This window comes from Marmota monax, unplaced genomic scaffold, assembly GCF_021218885.2.
Source record: "Marmota monax isolate L192 unplaced genomic scaffold, Marmota_monax_Labrador192_F-V1.1 WCK01_AAM20220418_F8-fsc00393, whole genome shotgun sequence".
Taxonomy (NCBI): Eukaryota; Metazoa; Chordata; class Mammalia; order Rodentia; family Sciuridae; genus Marmota; species Marmota monax.
In genome coordinates, this window is record NW_026692824.1 from 664,472 (window position 1) to 680,905 (window position 16,434).

At 42.2% G+C, this 16,434-nt stretch overlaps 1 pseudogene; it reads left to right on the forward strand.

Annotated features, from left to right (window-relative positions):
• Positions 1–11,048: 11,048 nt before the first annotated feature.
• On the forward strand, positions 11,049–15,860 carry LOC124095390 (class I histocompatibility antigen, Gogo-C*0203 alpha chain-like; annotated as a pseudogene).
• The last annotated feature ends 574 nt before the right edge of the window (positions 15,861–16,434 follow it).

Here is a 16,434-nt window from a genome sequence, read left to right on the forward strand (position 1 = left end):
GGAGAAGTGTCTTTTCAGACTTTTGTACATTTTCCCCTAATTTATGGTTGGTGCATGAATTTTGCATATTTATTCAGGCACATGAAGTAACAATTTAATTTGTTTTGCCCATTTTATTTAAAAAAATTTTTTTTGGTACCAGAGACTTAACCCAGGATATTTAACATACACAGCCTTTTTTTTAATTTACTTTTAACCCATAGTTTTGAGACAGGATCTGGCCAAGTTAGTTAGGGCCTTGAGAAGTTGCTTAGGCTGACTTTGATAATGTAATCCTCCTACCTCAGCCTCCTCAGTATCTGGCATTATAGGGTAGCACTACCCAGCCCAGCTGTTTTGCCCCTTTTTGAATGGGGCTTTTTCTTTACTGATCAGTTTTTAGGGGATCCCTTCTATAGTCTAGATATAAATCTTTTATAAGATATGTCATTTGCAAATATTATATCCCAGTCTGTGGCCTTTACCAAGAAAACAATAATTATGGACTTTTTGTTTTTAGGCAATAGAGGTGAGACATTACTATCTGAGATGGTTTCTAGGTGGATGACCCAAGGGACAAGGGATGATTTTGGGAGAGGGGAGCATCATAAATAACTTACCTTTGTGTATTTTTACCTCTGAATTTTATTGTTTGTGCATGAAACCTGCACAAACAATTCTATTTTCAAAAGTAGATGCCATAATCATCCCTTACACTTGTGACACCATTGACACATCATGTCCTGATCATGGACGAAGACTAGGTGTGTCATAGGCTATGCCATCTCGGTTTGTGAAAATACACTTTAGGATGCTTGCACAATGATGAAATTGCTTAACAATTTACTTTTTTATTGGTGTATTAAAATTATACATAATAGTGGTATACATTATATCACAATTATATATGTTCATAACTTGATCAATCTCATTACCCTCGATCTCCCCTTTCCCTCTCCTCCTCCTTTCTCCTGATCCTCTTGCTCTACTGTCTCTCTTCTATTGTTATTTTAACTTAGTTCATTATACTTATATATGAAAGCAAGATTCATTGTGGAATGCCTGCACATGGACAGAGCATATTTTGGTAGATTTTGTTCCTTGTACTTCCCCATGTCCGCCCCTCCTCCCTTCCTCTCAATCCCCCTTTTCTACTCTATTCATCTCCCCTTCTATTTTCATGAGATTCCTTTTTATTCTGTTTATTTTCCTCTTGTACATATGAAAGAAAACTTTCACTCCTTGATTTTCTGAGTCTGGTTTATTTCATTTGGCATGATATTCTCCAGTTCTATCCATTTATTAACAAATAACATCATTTTTCTTTATGCCCGAATAAATATCAATTATGTATACATAGCACATTTTGTGTCCATTCATATATGACACACACCTAGGCTGGTTCTGTAACTTGGCTATTGTGAATTGTGCTGATATAAACATTGACATGCATGTTTCAATACAGTATGATGTTCCTATTCTTTTGGATAAATTCCAAGGAGTCAGAAAGTTGGTTCATATGTTGGTGCTATTCCTAGTCTTTTGAGGAATTTCCATAACTGACTTCCAAAGTGGTTGTTGGTAATTTGTAGTCCCACCAACATTTTAAGTGTATCTTCCCCCTGGCCTCTGCATCCTTTCCAGCATTTATTGTTATTCATATCCTTGATGACTCCCATTCTTACTGGCATGAGATGAAATCTCAGTGCAGTTTTGATTTGTATTTTTCTGATATATATAAATATATAAATATAAATATATATATATATATATATATATACACACACACACACTCACACACACATATATAAAATATATGTATACATACATATGTAAAATATATATTGTCAAATACACATACATATATTTGTTGCCATTTGTATTTCTTCTCTTGAGAAATATCTGTTTATTCTTTTGCTCATTTATTGACTGGGATATTTTATTTCCTACTTTCAAGTGTTTTGAGTTCTTTATATATTCTGGATATTAATCCCCTGTCAGAACAGTATCTTGCAAAGGTTTTCTCCCATCCCATATATTCTCTCTTTATACTTTTAATTTTTTCTTTTGCTGTGCAAAATCTTTTTGATTTTATGGCTCTTGTTCATCCTTGTTTTTTATTTCTTGAGCTTTAGGTGTATTATTAAGGAAGCTGAGGCCTCAGCCAGCATGCTGGAGTGTTGACCTGTTTTCTTCTAGTAGTTGCAGTGCTTCTGTTCTAATTTATAGGTCTTTAATCCACTTTCATTTGATTTTTGTGCAGGGTGAAAGATCGAGAACTAGTTTCATTCTTCCACATGTGGATATCCTCTGGATTTAACTTCTGCCTTACTCAGTGTAGTCATAACTCTTCCGCTCCTTCATGGGTGGCCATGATAATATGCAGCCCTCTGTGGGGATTATCTATCCTTACTTGTGACTTGTTTCTCTGGGAGACAATGAAACCCTTAGATTCCTTTCTTGTAACAAATCTTGGTCTGTCTGTATTGAGACTATCATTAGTTAATAAACTTTTGGGGGCAGGGCAGGAATTGGACCTCACTCAGAATGGAGGATCACAGCTAAATCTGATTTACATTTTTGGCACAATTTGGTTTTTCCCTTAGGCTTCCATATAGGAACCTCAAACTATTTTCCTTCCTTTTTATAAAACAGGCCAAGCTGTAGAATGGTATTAAATTTATATTTCTCTCTGATGGCCATGATTCTCCATCAGAGGGTTAGTATTGATGCCATGCTTGGCAGCAGAAGAAAATAAGGTGCTTTTTTGGGGGGCATTTGTGGGTTAAACTTGACCCAATTTTTCAGTATGCAGGCTAGTGGTGAACTTGGCATAACTGTTGAGATCAAAGCTCCTATCGGAATATGAGAAAACAGAACTCAGGCACCTATGCCAGAGAAAGTGTCCACTTTGTTAGGGCTCCCTAATGAGCTTCTGATGGTCAGAAAACTCATGTGTCATTTCCCATTTTCTCCTGAATCTATTGCTGCATCAACAGCTAGAATGCAAGTGTCTCTGTTTGCTACATGTTAAAGACCCTGCAGGATTTAGACTTGGTGGCATTTACTGGTCTCCTCCTAGCCACTGTAAAACTTCTAAGTGTGATACCCTAAATCTCCCTCTATTAAGCAAGATCCAAGAGGTCTGTGCAAGGCCAGAGCCATTAGGGGTAAAGGCTGCAATAAACAGCTTACACTTTCTGTGGGCCAAAGAAATCTCCAGAGGTCGAGGAGGATGTCTAGTGCCTTTTACCAGAGGAAAAAGGAAGAGGTCAATGGAAAGACCCAGGCTTTCCCTTAGGAACCATTTCATGTAAAATGTCCTTCTCTCAATGTGGGGGTGTGGGGGTGGAGAATGAAAGTGTAGTAGACTCATACAGAGGCATATATGTCATTGGGACATTTGCTTAGCACTGCCTAATCGATTGTTCACCACAGGATACCCAGAAGGCTGTCAGGAGATGGGATCAGGGGAGAAGCTTTTGAGATTCACCAGGAAGTGGCCTCCTGGCCAGAATCTCTCAGCTGCTTCCCTCCTTTGCTCAATTCTTTTCATCCAAAGGTAAACCATGGTTAAGGAGCCACTATCTACTAGCACCAGACACGCTCCAAGCCACGATAGGAGGGTAGGAACTGGCCTTTGCAGAGCCCAACATGCCTGACCCACCGGGAAGGTGAATAGGAACCATACAAAACCATGAAATCTTTCACCTGAGTTTTAAGATTGGCAGGTTGTACTGATTGCATTTAAAGGCTGATAGGTACCCAAAATTGTCCTCCAGAAAAAAAAAAAAGAAAGATACAGAAAGATGCAACTCAGAAAGACATAAGTTATGGAGGAGCTTACCTCAGTGATGAGTTCCCAAGCTGATACTGGTCTTGGAGATCAGGACCTGGTCCTTGTTCCCTAGTGTTGAAGATTAAACATGTGAGAAATGCTGAGGCAAGCATAGAAAACAAGTTTTATTTAAGAAAGTGGTAGAGACAGACTTCTCTGAAGAGGAGGGGCCCCAGAGGTTGATGTCCACAGGAGAGGGTGTGCCTTGCCCTTTAATGGATCCCAGAACCCTTTTTTAAAAAAAATTTTATTTATACATGGAGACAATATCTACATTTTTTAAATTTATTTTTATGTGGTGCTGAGGATCAAACCCAGTGACTTAACATGTGGGAGGCAAGTGTTCTACCACTGAGCTACAACCTCAGAGTTACAATCCCCAGAACCCTTTTTAATTATTACCTTCTCTTTCTTCTCCATGCATGTGCCTAAGAGCAGGGACATGGAGGTTAATTATTAGCAACCCAGAGTGCCCAGGAGCATGACCACAGAGATTAACATGCATTGTCTTCTCTTTGATGACCAGTGATAACCAATCCTCATCCTCTCTCAACCCACCCCCTCATACCTACACTGGCTGCCTGATCTTCATCCCCTGCCTCAGTTTGTTGAGGAATGTGGCATTTTCCACTCCCTCAGGCCAGGCAGGGTTACACAGGCAGATTGCTTTTTGGCAAAGAAAGCATGTGGAAGCATGGGAAGAAGATTACCTCTACATAGGGAAGAGGGGTGGGAAGGAAAGGGAGGGAGAAAGGGAATTGCATGGATGGTGGAAGGAGACCCTCACTGTTATACAAAATACATATATGAAGATGTGAGAAAAAAAAAGAATAGCATTACCCTAGATTAGGTAGAGAGAAGTGATGGGAGGGGAGGGGAGGGGTTAGGGAGATAGGAAGGATAGTAGAATGAAACAGACATTATTATTACTGTGTGTGTATATGTGACTGCATGATCAATGTGATTCTGCAACCTGTACACTCAGAAAAGTGAGAAATTATATCCCATCTGATTCAAATGTAAAAAAGAAAGAAAGAAAGAAAGAAAGGAGGGCCAGCACAGAGGGCCCATTTAATAGTATTACTCTCTTAACCTCGTGTTCATACCATCCTCCTCTATTTGTCTCCTTCCATTATTTCCCCACTTCTTACAACTAGAGGATAAAATCCTTTCGCTTTTCACTAAAAAAAAAAAAAAAAATAGAATTTAAGAAAGAACTGCATCATAATCCCATCACATATCCATGCCTGAAAACTGTCTCCTCCATCTTCCCACCAGTGATGATGAAACCAGAATTAGGCTGTCACCGTAGATAGGTAAACCGAGTCAGGTCGGGTCAAGGAGGCCAATTTTGAGTGAGTCTGGGAAGTTGGAGACTGTCCCCCAACCTGTTGCCAAGGTAACCTGTCCCATGAATTTCCCCTCCCTACAGGGAGCTATAAGGTTGTTAATATGTCCTCGTCTACTCCATCCGGCCCTTCCCCCTTCAGCCCACCTATTTCCCACCTTTTGGCCCTCCCACCAAGCATTCCTGGGCCTAGTCACCTATGTGGGAAGGAGAAAGATAAGGGAGGAAGGCAGGAGAAAAAAGGAAGCCTATAGGACAAATAAAAAGGGCAGAACACCTTGTTTCTTGGGAACCATGATTTCCTTCTTCCTCGTGGGAGAAGTCTATGTTACCCCTTTTTAAATAAACCCTGCTTCATATGCTTGCCTCAGTGTGCTTCTCTAATGTTCAAACTTCAACATGTGGGGAAGCAGGACCCTGATAACCAGCCGTATCAATGATGGAAGTCTGTTGCTCTTGCTGAGGCCATCTCTGCACTTGGAAACAAGATTGTCCCTTCCTCCCCTGTATCATCACCTTCCACACAAGATCACAATGGTTCCTGCCTTCAATCATACTGCAATATCCCCCATTAAAACCAATACAACTGAACTCGGCATAAAAAACAAAAGCCCTCCATAGAAATCCACCACCTGATCTTATGTCTCCTTCCACTTAGTGCCCTATTTCTCTGATACATATTATAGAATGATGTCTGAGTCCCTTCTCTCATATTGTCTGTTTAAACATTGATATTTTTCCTAGTGAAACAAGGAAAGCATTTGAAAGGTCAAATGCTTCCATAAGTCTAGGTATAAAGACAAATAACCTCAATCTTCCATGCAGTCCTATTTCTTGATCCTCAGAGGCAGCCTGCTTTACTTCTTTCACCTGTTGCTTTTACTGTTACCTCCACACCAATAAATAAAATTATAATAGGGGTCCTTCTCTAAGAACCAAACAAACAAACAAACAAACAAAAGCAAACAAATAATCCAGTCAATAAATGGGCCAAGGACCTGAATAGACACCTCTCAGAAGTGTCTCAAAATCAATCAATGCTGGGTTTCTGTTCTCGAGACTAAAAAGCTCAGGGGTCACTCTAGTTAAACTGGGCTAATTGGGCTGCACAAAATAACCACACAAGAGACACAAATATCTTTTTCTTTGGGGTCGCTGTGACGGCTCCTCTGATCGTAAGGGTCACATACACTGACCCCTTTTATTGAGGAGAAGCTATTTAAATGAGGCAAGGGGTCAGATTTCAGGGGGCTGAGTCTATCTTCATGATGTCCACTGTCAGCAGGTTGACTGACATCTAGGTAGGCCACACCCAAGGGCACAGTAAGAGAAGGGGACACACACAAGGCACTTCCATGGAAGATTCTACCCTAAACAGGGCAAGGGGTTATATTACAAAGGAACAGGTGAGTATAGCTTCACCCATGGGGCTTAGCAAGACACACTCATGCAGGAGACACTGACCCTCGAACTCAAGAAGGGTGGGTAAAGCTCTGCCACATTTCTGTGACTGAATGCCTCAGCACCCAGCCAGGGAGTATGACTCAGTCACATGTAAGGTTGGTCTCCCACAGATCAACAAATATATGAAAAAAAATACTCATTGGGCTGGGGTTGTGGCTCAGCATTAGAGCGCTCGCCTCACATGTGCCAGACCCTGGGTTCGATCCTCAGCACCACATTAAAATAAATAAATAAATAAAAGGTATTGTATCAAACTACAACTAAAAAAATAAATATTTTTTAAAAATGATCATCATCTCTAACAATCAGAGAAAAGCAAATCAAAACTACTCTGATATCATCTCACTCCAGTCATAATGGCAGCTATTATGAAGACAAACAACAACAAGTGTTGGCAAGGATGTGGGGAAAAAGGTACACTCATACATTGCTGCTGGGACTGCAAATTGGTGCAGCCAATTTGGAAAGTAATATGGAGATTCCCTGGAAATCTGGGAATGGAACCACCATTTGACCCAGCTATTCCTCTTCTTGGACTATACCCAAAGGATTTAAAACACAGCATACTACAGGGACACAGCCACATCAATTTTTATAGCAGCACAATTCACAATAGCTAAACTGTGGAGTCAACCTAGATGTCCTTTAGTGGATGAATGGATAAAAAATGTGGCATTTATACACAATGGAATATTACTCAGCATTAAAAAAAATCATGGCATTTGCAGGTAAATGGATGGTGGTGGAGAAGATAATGCTAAGTGAAGTCAGACAATCCCCAAAAAACAAATGCCAAATGTTTTTTCTAATATAAAGGGGGTGACTCATAGTGGGATAGGGAGGGAGAGCATGAGAGGATTAGATTAATTCTAGATAGGGAAGAGGAGTGGGAGGGAAAGAGAGGGGGAAGGGGATTAGCAAAGATGGTGGAATGTGATCGTCATTATACAAAGTACATATAGGAAGACTTGAATTGGGTGTCAACATATCTTATATATACAAACAGAGATATGAAAAATTGTGGTATACATGTGTATTAAGAATTGTAATGCAAAAAAAAGTACATGTATAATGGCATAAATCGACATGAACACACTTTATATACAGAGATACAAAAAACTGTGCTCTATATATGTAATAAGGATTGTAATGCATTCCACTGTTGTCATGTATTTAAAAAAAATAAAATCAGTAAAAAAAATAAGGGTCCTTCTTAGTTTTTCAGTTTCAAGTTGCACTTTTAGTGGACAGCGTCCATTCACATGACCCTATCCTCTCATTTTATAATTTTGTTGACACCAGTGTTGCTTACCTTATTCTGACTATGCAAATGTTACAATTAGGCTTGTGGATATGATTACATTGTTTCCTTGAACAAAATTTAAACTTACCTGCAGCTAAAAAAGTGTTCTTCCTTCATTTGTTTAGTGTCTCTTGTACTCATGACTGGAACTTTCCCAAACTCTCCCCTAGGGTCTCTGTTATGGTTTGAATGTATGCCCCAAAGTTCATGTGATACAAACTTGATCTTCAATGTGGTGGTGTTGGGAGATGGGACCTAATGGGAGATGGGTGAGTCATGAGGGTCTTGGCTCTCCTAAACAGATCAATACTATTATCTTGGCCCGTGCTGCTTTTTTTTGTCCTCTCTTTGCGCTTAACGGTCTACCTCTCGAAGAAACAGCAAGAGGTCCCTAGCCAATTGCCAGAGCCTTGACCTTGAACTTCCCAACTTTAATCACAGTGAGAAAATAAATTTCTGTTCTTCATAATTTACTCAATATATGGTGTTTTGTTAGAGTAGCCAAATAGACTAAAATAGTCTCCTTGAGTACATTCAAGCATATCCAGGATTCCATCATCTTGGACTTTATGAAGACACCTGTCCTAGAGCCCTCAACCCTGCTGGAACCTGGACTGGATGCCAGCATATCTGGGGTGAGGCTGACTTCCTGGATATCCTTCACCTCATGGGGGAACACTTGGTTTACCTCTCTTGTGCTGGCCCCCCTATTACCTACATTTCACATATCCCCTTTTCTTGGCTTTCCCCATCATTTTTGTTTCTCACATCATTTAGCCATATCCTATAGGAACATGGAACAGAAAATATTGAAACCTTAAACGTCTGAAATGTCTTTAGGACACCCTAGGTCTCTGTTCAACTTCAACTTAGTACAGAATTCTGTGTTGAAAATATGTTTACTTGGAATGCACATGATATCGCTTCAACATTTTTGAATGTTCATAGCTATTTTTCCTGCCTCTTGAAATGTTCAGGGTATCTTATTTTCTACTTACTTTCTGAAATTTCACTGTAACTTATCTTGGCATGGGTCTGTTTTCATTTGTTTTGGGACATTCAAGTGTAATTTTTCATGACTCTAAATGCTGAGAAAATTCCTTGAGATTTTAAAATCATTCCTTATTCTCAATATTTTGGGATCCATATTGTTCAATTATTGGAAATCCTTTATTGATAGCCTGTGTTCTTAGAGTTCTTCTGTCTTCCTTATCATTACTTTTCCAATTGTACTACATTTTTTTTCGATACTACTTTAATTGTCATAATCAACTATAGAATTATTAATATCTGTGATCAGTTTTTAATTTCTAAGAAGTTCTCTTTCTTTTCTTTCTGCATATAATTGTGCAAAATTCCATTATTTGTTCACAAATATTGTATCTTTTTACATTTTTTAGTAATTATTAGTAATAGAGGTAGTGGATTAAGCAGAGAAGATGGTGCCAGTTGGGAGCTCTCTACAGTTTACTCAGAGTATCAGTCCTCAAAGTGTAATCTGTGGAACCTTGGAGGTGCTCAGATTATTGCACAATCTCCATATGATCAAAGATATTTTTATAATGTCACTAAAACATTATTTATATCAAAATAAACCTTGGCAAAATGGAAGCTAAGGTACCAGTGTTTGATAGTAGTTAATGTATTTTTGAGTACCTTTTAACTGCAAAAAGGAAAACATGCCAGTTCACTGAAACATGTCCTGGTTGAAGTGTTAAAAATCATGAACTTTATTAAATCTCCATTCCAGAGTCCACATTTCAAAAATGCTTATTTGACAGAATGGGAAGTACACATAAAGCACATCTGCTACATTTAAAAGTAGGGTGTTTGTGTCAACAAAAGCCATTTGGTGAATTGTATCTGCCCCATTTTTTGGAATACTATTCCTGTGTAAAGGAATAATTGATAGAGAAACTATTCCATAGACTTTAATATTTGGCCAACATTCTAAAAAAATGAACTCAACCTGTCCCTTTGAGATAATCCACTGACACCTATATATTCAATGATAAAATGCATGCTTTCAAGAGAAAATCAGAATCTGGGAGAAGCTGATTCACCACTATCAACTTGACAGACTCCCAAGTACCTATAGCACTTTCTGGTGAAATCTGTAGTAATACCAACATATGAGCTCTTGATTATTTGCACTTACATGTGTTAACACTAGAGGTCTATATAACTTGGATAAACAGTGCATGAGTTTCAAAAATATCATGCATTAGCACAAGATTCATTCAATATGCATGGTACACCCACAGACTTTAATGCAACAGAATATGAACCCTTCAATGATAATGTTTCAGGATCCATATGGCAAAGAACTTTTAGGAAGCTAACACTTGTTTCATTTTAATGAAGTATCAAACACAAATAGCCATAGTTATTGAAAATGTTATTAAAAACATTCTTTCTAGATATTTCTCTGAGGCTGCATTTTTTTCATTTCAACCAAAATCACAAGTTAAATACAGAAGATATTTTAAAATCAACTTAAAAATTAGCAGTTTTCTAATGAGAAGGACTTTCAAAACTGTAGACAGTAAAATGATCCAGTCTTCCAATTAAACCTTTTTTTGAAAAATTATTTCTCTTTGAAATTATTATTTCTGTTAACATGAAATTAGTTATTAATACTCTGAAGGAATAAATATCTTTAAAATGGAATTAATTTCTAATATGGCAAATATTGATAGACATAATCCACATAAACACGATTACCTCTGGAGTGCACACTACACTTTAACAGCCTATGAAGATCCTGAAACCAAAATGTTTCAGAGGACTATTTACTCGCTGAGGCACGAATCAGGGGTACTGTATGACTTAGAGCGACTGGTATAAAAGGGTGTTTGGGGCAAAGTCTCAGGTCCCCATTTATGGCTCTCAAGGGGCCTGGGATGAGGACTCAGAGCACTGGGGATTCCCCTTCTCCCTAGTTGCACTTCTCCTTCTCCCAACCTGGGCCAGGTATTCTGCAGAGACTGCCGATGCGGCCCCAGTTCTCACTTCCATTCGGTGTCGGGCTCCTAGAGAAGCCAATCACCTTCTCCATGGTTCAGTTTTAAAGTTCCCACCCACCGGCCTGGACTTAGAATCCACCAAGCTGCAGGATGGGAGTGATGGAGCCCGGAACCCTGCTCCTGCTGATCTTGGGATACCTGGACCTGACAGAGACCTGGGCGGGTGCGTGCAGGATCGGGAGGGAAATGGACTCTTGAGCCAGAGGAGCAACAGGATCGCCTGTCCTGTGAGCTTGCGAGACCCCGAGGAAGCCTAGGACGCCGTGTCCATGCCAGTATTGACCCAGACTCTCCCCGGCTTGGCGCGACTCTTCCTGACCCTCCTCCCCGCCCCTCAGCCCCTCCCTCCAGCATCCCACCGCCATCTTAGACCCTGGAGGCCGCTCCTCTCCGCCTGGTGTAGTCAACCTGGGACCTGGGTTGGATGCCCTGAGAAGGATCGCACAGGTCTGAGCTACTCCCGCCCCCAGGCTCCCACTCCTTGAGGCATTTCGACACCTCGGTGTCCCGGCCCGGCCACGGGGAGCCCCGCTTCATCTCCGTGGGCTACGTGGACCACACGCAGTTCGTGCGCTTGGACAGCGACGCAGAGAATCCCAGGGAGGAGCCGCGGGCGCCGTGGATAGAGCAGGAGGGGTCGGATTATTGGGTTAGGAACACACAGAAAGCCAAGAACGCCGCACAGATTGAACGAGTGAACTTGAATAACCTGCGCTGCCACTACGACCAGAGCGAGGGCGGTGAGTGTCCCTAGGACCGCGATCCCTCGTGTCCCTGACGGTCGGTTCTCAGTCGTCCGGATTCCCTGGGCTACGGTTTACTCCAAGGCGGTGGGACCCGCGGCGACCCTTAGAAAGCGCCGGAGGGGACTGAGTCAGGGTTTCCTTTACAGTTTTATTTTTTTTTGGGGGGGGGGGACCTGCGAGGTGGGCAGGGTGGGGACTGGGCCGATCGCTGAATGAGGGGACAGGCTCTCACACATTCCAGAGTTCTTAGGACTGCGACATGGGGCCAGATGGGCGCCTCCTCCAGGGTATGAGCGGTAAGCCTGTGATGGCAAGGATTACATCACCCTGAGTGAGGACCTGCGCTCCTGGACTGCAGCAGATGCTGCAGCTCAGATCAACCAGCGCCAAGTGGGAGGCGGCCGGTGATGCAGAGCGCAGCAAGGCCTACCTGGAGGGCGCCTGTGCGGAGTGGCTCCTTAGATATCTGGAGATCCGGAAGGAGACACTGTAGCGGTTAGGTATGAGGGGCTGTGGGACACCTGCGCGATCTCCTTCCCCCACTTCCCACAGGAGGGGGGGGGAATGGCACCCACTCTTCCCTCTTGTCCAGAGAAAAGTGAGTGGGCCTGGATTCCCAGGTGCTGTACTAGAGAGGAACTGAAGCCGGCTTTCTTTGAGGACATGTAGGGGATCTGTCTCTCCCTGACTGGTGGGACAATAAATAACTGACCACAGTTCCCTGGCAGCAGTCTTGGCACCGGGGACACACTGTCTGGTCTGTTCCTGCATAGTGTCTTTGGAAGTGTGACTCCAGATCTTCCACATCTCTAAGTCTCCATGCAGATCAGAACCTTAAGTCCCGGTCAGACACCAGAAGTGTCTTACACTGGTTTGTCTCAGTCTGATTCTAGACCTTAAAAAAAAAAAAAAAAGGAGATTATACCAGATGCTTGAATCAGTGGCCTAGGAGTATGTAATGCAAAAGTGTTTAAATTTCCATATTCTTCCTCTCAGACCCCCCCTCCCCAAAGACACATGTGACTCACCACCCTAGCCCTTGAGGACACATCACTCTGAGGTGTTGGGCTCTTAGCTTCTACCCTAAGAAGATCACTCTGAACTGGCAATGAGGTGGAGAGGACCAGACCCAGGACATGGAACTTGTGGAGGCCAGGTCTGCAGGGGATGGAAACTTCCAGAAATGGGCAGCTGTGGAGGTAAAAACCTGCTGGAGAGAAGCAGAGATACACATGCCATGTGCATCATGAGGGGCTGCCTGAGCCCTTCGTCCTGGTAAGGAGGGGGTGAGGGCCCAGAGCCTGTTGTCAGGAAAGCAGGAGGCTTTCTGGAGACCCTCAATAGGGGGAGGACTGAGAGCTGGTGGTCAGGCTCCTCACCTAACTTCCCTTCCCTTCCCAGAGCCACCCTTTCAGCTCACCATCCCCATGATGGGAATTGTTACTGGCCTGGTCCTCCTTGTAGCTGTGGTTGCTTTTGTCTTATGGAAGAAGAAAAACACAGGTAGGAAAAGTGCAGGGCTGAATTTTTTGTCCTACTAGTGGTTTCGAGTACCTGGTAGAAAGTGTGCCTACCTTGTTAATTGGAAGTGATATCTACACATGTACTTACCCAGCCTAGATCCTTTTATATTTTTAAAGTTCTTAGAAAATAAAAGATAGTTTTATCTCCCTGGTTTTTGTGGTGATGGGGACCTGATTCCCAGCATTTAGAGGCCAGGGGAACTTCCCTGCTGAGCGCAGACCTCCAAGAGAGCAGTTGGCTCCATCTATCACTTCTCCTTTCTTCTGATGATCCTTCCCTACATCTGCAGTCACAGTTCTGGACACATACCCAGTGACCAGGACTACGGGGCACCTCTCAGACCTGTTTCCCACTTGTTTTCTCACTTGATAAATTTCCTTTCCACAGAAGTAAAAAAAGGCACCTATGCTTCAGCTGCCTTAAGTATGATGAACAGTGATCCTTGAGACCTTTGGGGTAGTGTAGAGGGGAGCCATAGCAGAGCTGATCCATCCCATAATTCCACTAGCTACATCTCCTCTGGACTCTGACTAGGTTTTGTTTTTATTTTGCTCAGGCGATGACAGTGTACAGGGCTCTAATGTGTCCCTCACCACTTAAAACTGAGACTTTGGAGGGCCTGAAGAGACAGAGGAGTTGGCACATGAGTGTATAGGGTGTATATGGACTCTCTGGATTTTTGACATTCTGAGTGTTTAATGAGTTATTCAGTATGTTTCCACTTACAGTGACTGATATGAACTTGTTCGTATTACTTTCTTTTACAGTGTAAGAGAGCTGCCTCTGTGCAACTGAGCGATACAGAATTTGTTCCGTTTTCTTGCTGCTCCCTACAGTGACTTCAAGAGGTCCTGACTTCTCCTTTAGCAACTGGCACCTAACTATACCTAAAGTCTGTATTCCTATCATAATAGTGTGAGAAAATGGGGAAACCAGCCCATTCCTGTGCATCAAGACCCCTACCCACACTGTCCTGTTCTCTTCCTCTGTCAACTTTCCTATGTAGCAGATATGGGGCTGGGATGTCTCCATTCCTTATTTAGCTTTATGTTGCCCTGAGTGGCTGCTACCTTTGCTATTGAAAAACAGAATATGGATATTGGTTTGTATTTCAAATTTGTGTCATGAAATATAGTTGATGGGTTAATTAAAAGAAAGGAGTAGAGTTGGGGTTGTAGCTCAGTGGTAGAGCTCTTGCCTACCATGTATGAGGCACTGGGTGTGATTGATTTTCAGCACCACATAAAAATTAATTAATTAAATTAAATTTAAAATGGAAAGGAATATTCCTAAAATTTCAGAGAGAAAATAAAACTAAAACCTCCAGCATTCATCTGTTTGCTGTGCTGAGTCTGCTACAGGTGGGGACAGGAGAAGATTGAAAGGAGCTACGAGTAGACAAGGTGGCACCCAGTCTGTGCTCAGTCCATCCTGGGCTTTGATGTGGTCACTCCTCAGCTGCATCATCTTCCCTGCTTCTTAGTCCTGTCCCTTCAGTCAATAGCTAATGATCCCACCAGGACCTGTGATGGCAGTAACTCAGGTGTCACCAGGGCTGATCCTGTCTCCAGGACTATGGACAGGGAGGGCATCACGTGGGTTAGCATTGGCTGAGACCTGAGTCTGGCCTTCTGCCTCTACCTTTTTTCATTTCTCAATTTCTATAGAGAATTATCCCTGTTTTTGTTAGTAAGTATGAGTTCTGGTCTCATTCTCCTCTGGGTGTATCTCACCTTTGACAGCAGCAGAAATCCTTTTTTCTATCATTGTCTCACAAAAACCAGTGCAATTTCCTGGATTGTATTTTCCATCATTCCTCCAGTATTTTTAAAGGGATCAGATTATGGGAAGAGAGGAAAGCTCTCACGACTCTCATCTTCTATAAATTCCTCTTAGGGTTCCATCTTCGCTACTCAGCAGTTTTACTGCTCTGAGCTCTACTAATCCTAGCACTTGCTCCATTACAATTCCTAGATGGATAGAGTTTGATAGAGATTTCTGTTTAGTTGGAAAATATGACTCATTAGTCAAGGATCATATTTCCTGAAGAAAAGAATGTACTTGAGTGCTGTGGAGTGCAGGGGGGCTGGTGTGGAGAGAAGGAGGGCAGCACTTGTGAGAAAGGCCCAAATGCCTGAGACGTCAGTGTGAGAAGCCCTTGTGCTGCAGATGCCACAGCAGCATTTGGTATGAAACTCCATTAATAAAGAAAGTATCTCTAGAATGGGAAGGGCTGACACTGATCATTCATTCAGCTCTCATTTGTTGGATAATGACACATATTTTGTATCCAGGATACATTGGGGAACTGAAAACAAGCCAAAAGTGCCAACCTTGTGAAGCCTGTGTCTATAGGAAAGAGGAAGAGGATACACTCATGTTAGAGTCTGTAAATAAGTCAAAATAACACCTGGCATTTAGCCAGGGGAATGTTAGAGTTCGTAAACAAGTCTGGATGGTGCCTGGCAAAATGCCAGAGGGAGTGGTTTGAGAAGTAACAAAAGCAAGCCATTAAGTGTGGAGATTCCTGATTGGTTGACTGATGTATCTAGTTTATGTTAATTAGATAAGCTGTGTGGAATGTATAAATACTGCTCCTGTCCTGCAATAAATGGCTCCTACTCCTGCTGTATCAACGTACACAAGTTATTCGTCACCCCACCCCCGGTTATTTTGCTGCAGCCGTACTGCGGCACACTCAAAGCACAGTAAATAAGGACGATGTTCATGTTAGGTGGTAAATGCTGCAGGGCAGGTGTCAGAGTGGGTGTGTGTGGAAAGGGAAGATGGCTTTTTTACTATGGTGCTCAGCATGGGGCTTACTAGCTAGGTGATCTTTGAGGAAAGTTTTGAAGGCATGAAAACTTTTGTTATGTGGATGTTTTGGAGGAAGATCTTACTAGGAAGGAGGAAGCTGCAGTACAAATGCATCAGGACAGGGTCGTATGTGTGTGTGTGTGTGTGTGTGTGTGTGTGTGTGTGCTGGGGAGAGCAAGGATCTGGGTTGTCCTGAGCAGAGTCAGAGAAGAAGTACAGCCATAAGCACAGCCAGTCACTTAAGATCTACAGGTTGACGGAAGGAATCTTGCATTGAGTGAGACAGTTTGGAGCAAAGACAGAGATGGTGCAACTTTTCAAAATATCACTCCAACTACTGAGCTGAGAACTGAGTTGAGACTGGAAGACTAGCAAGGCGGCAGGGAAAC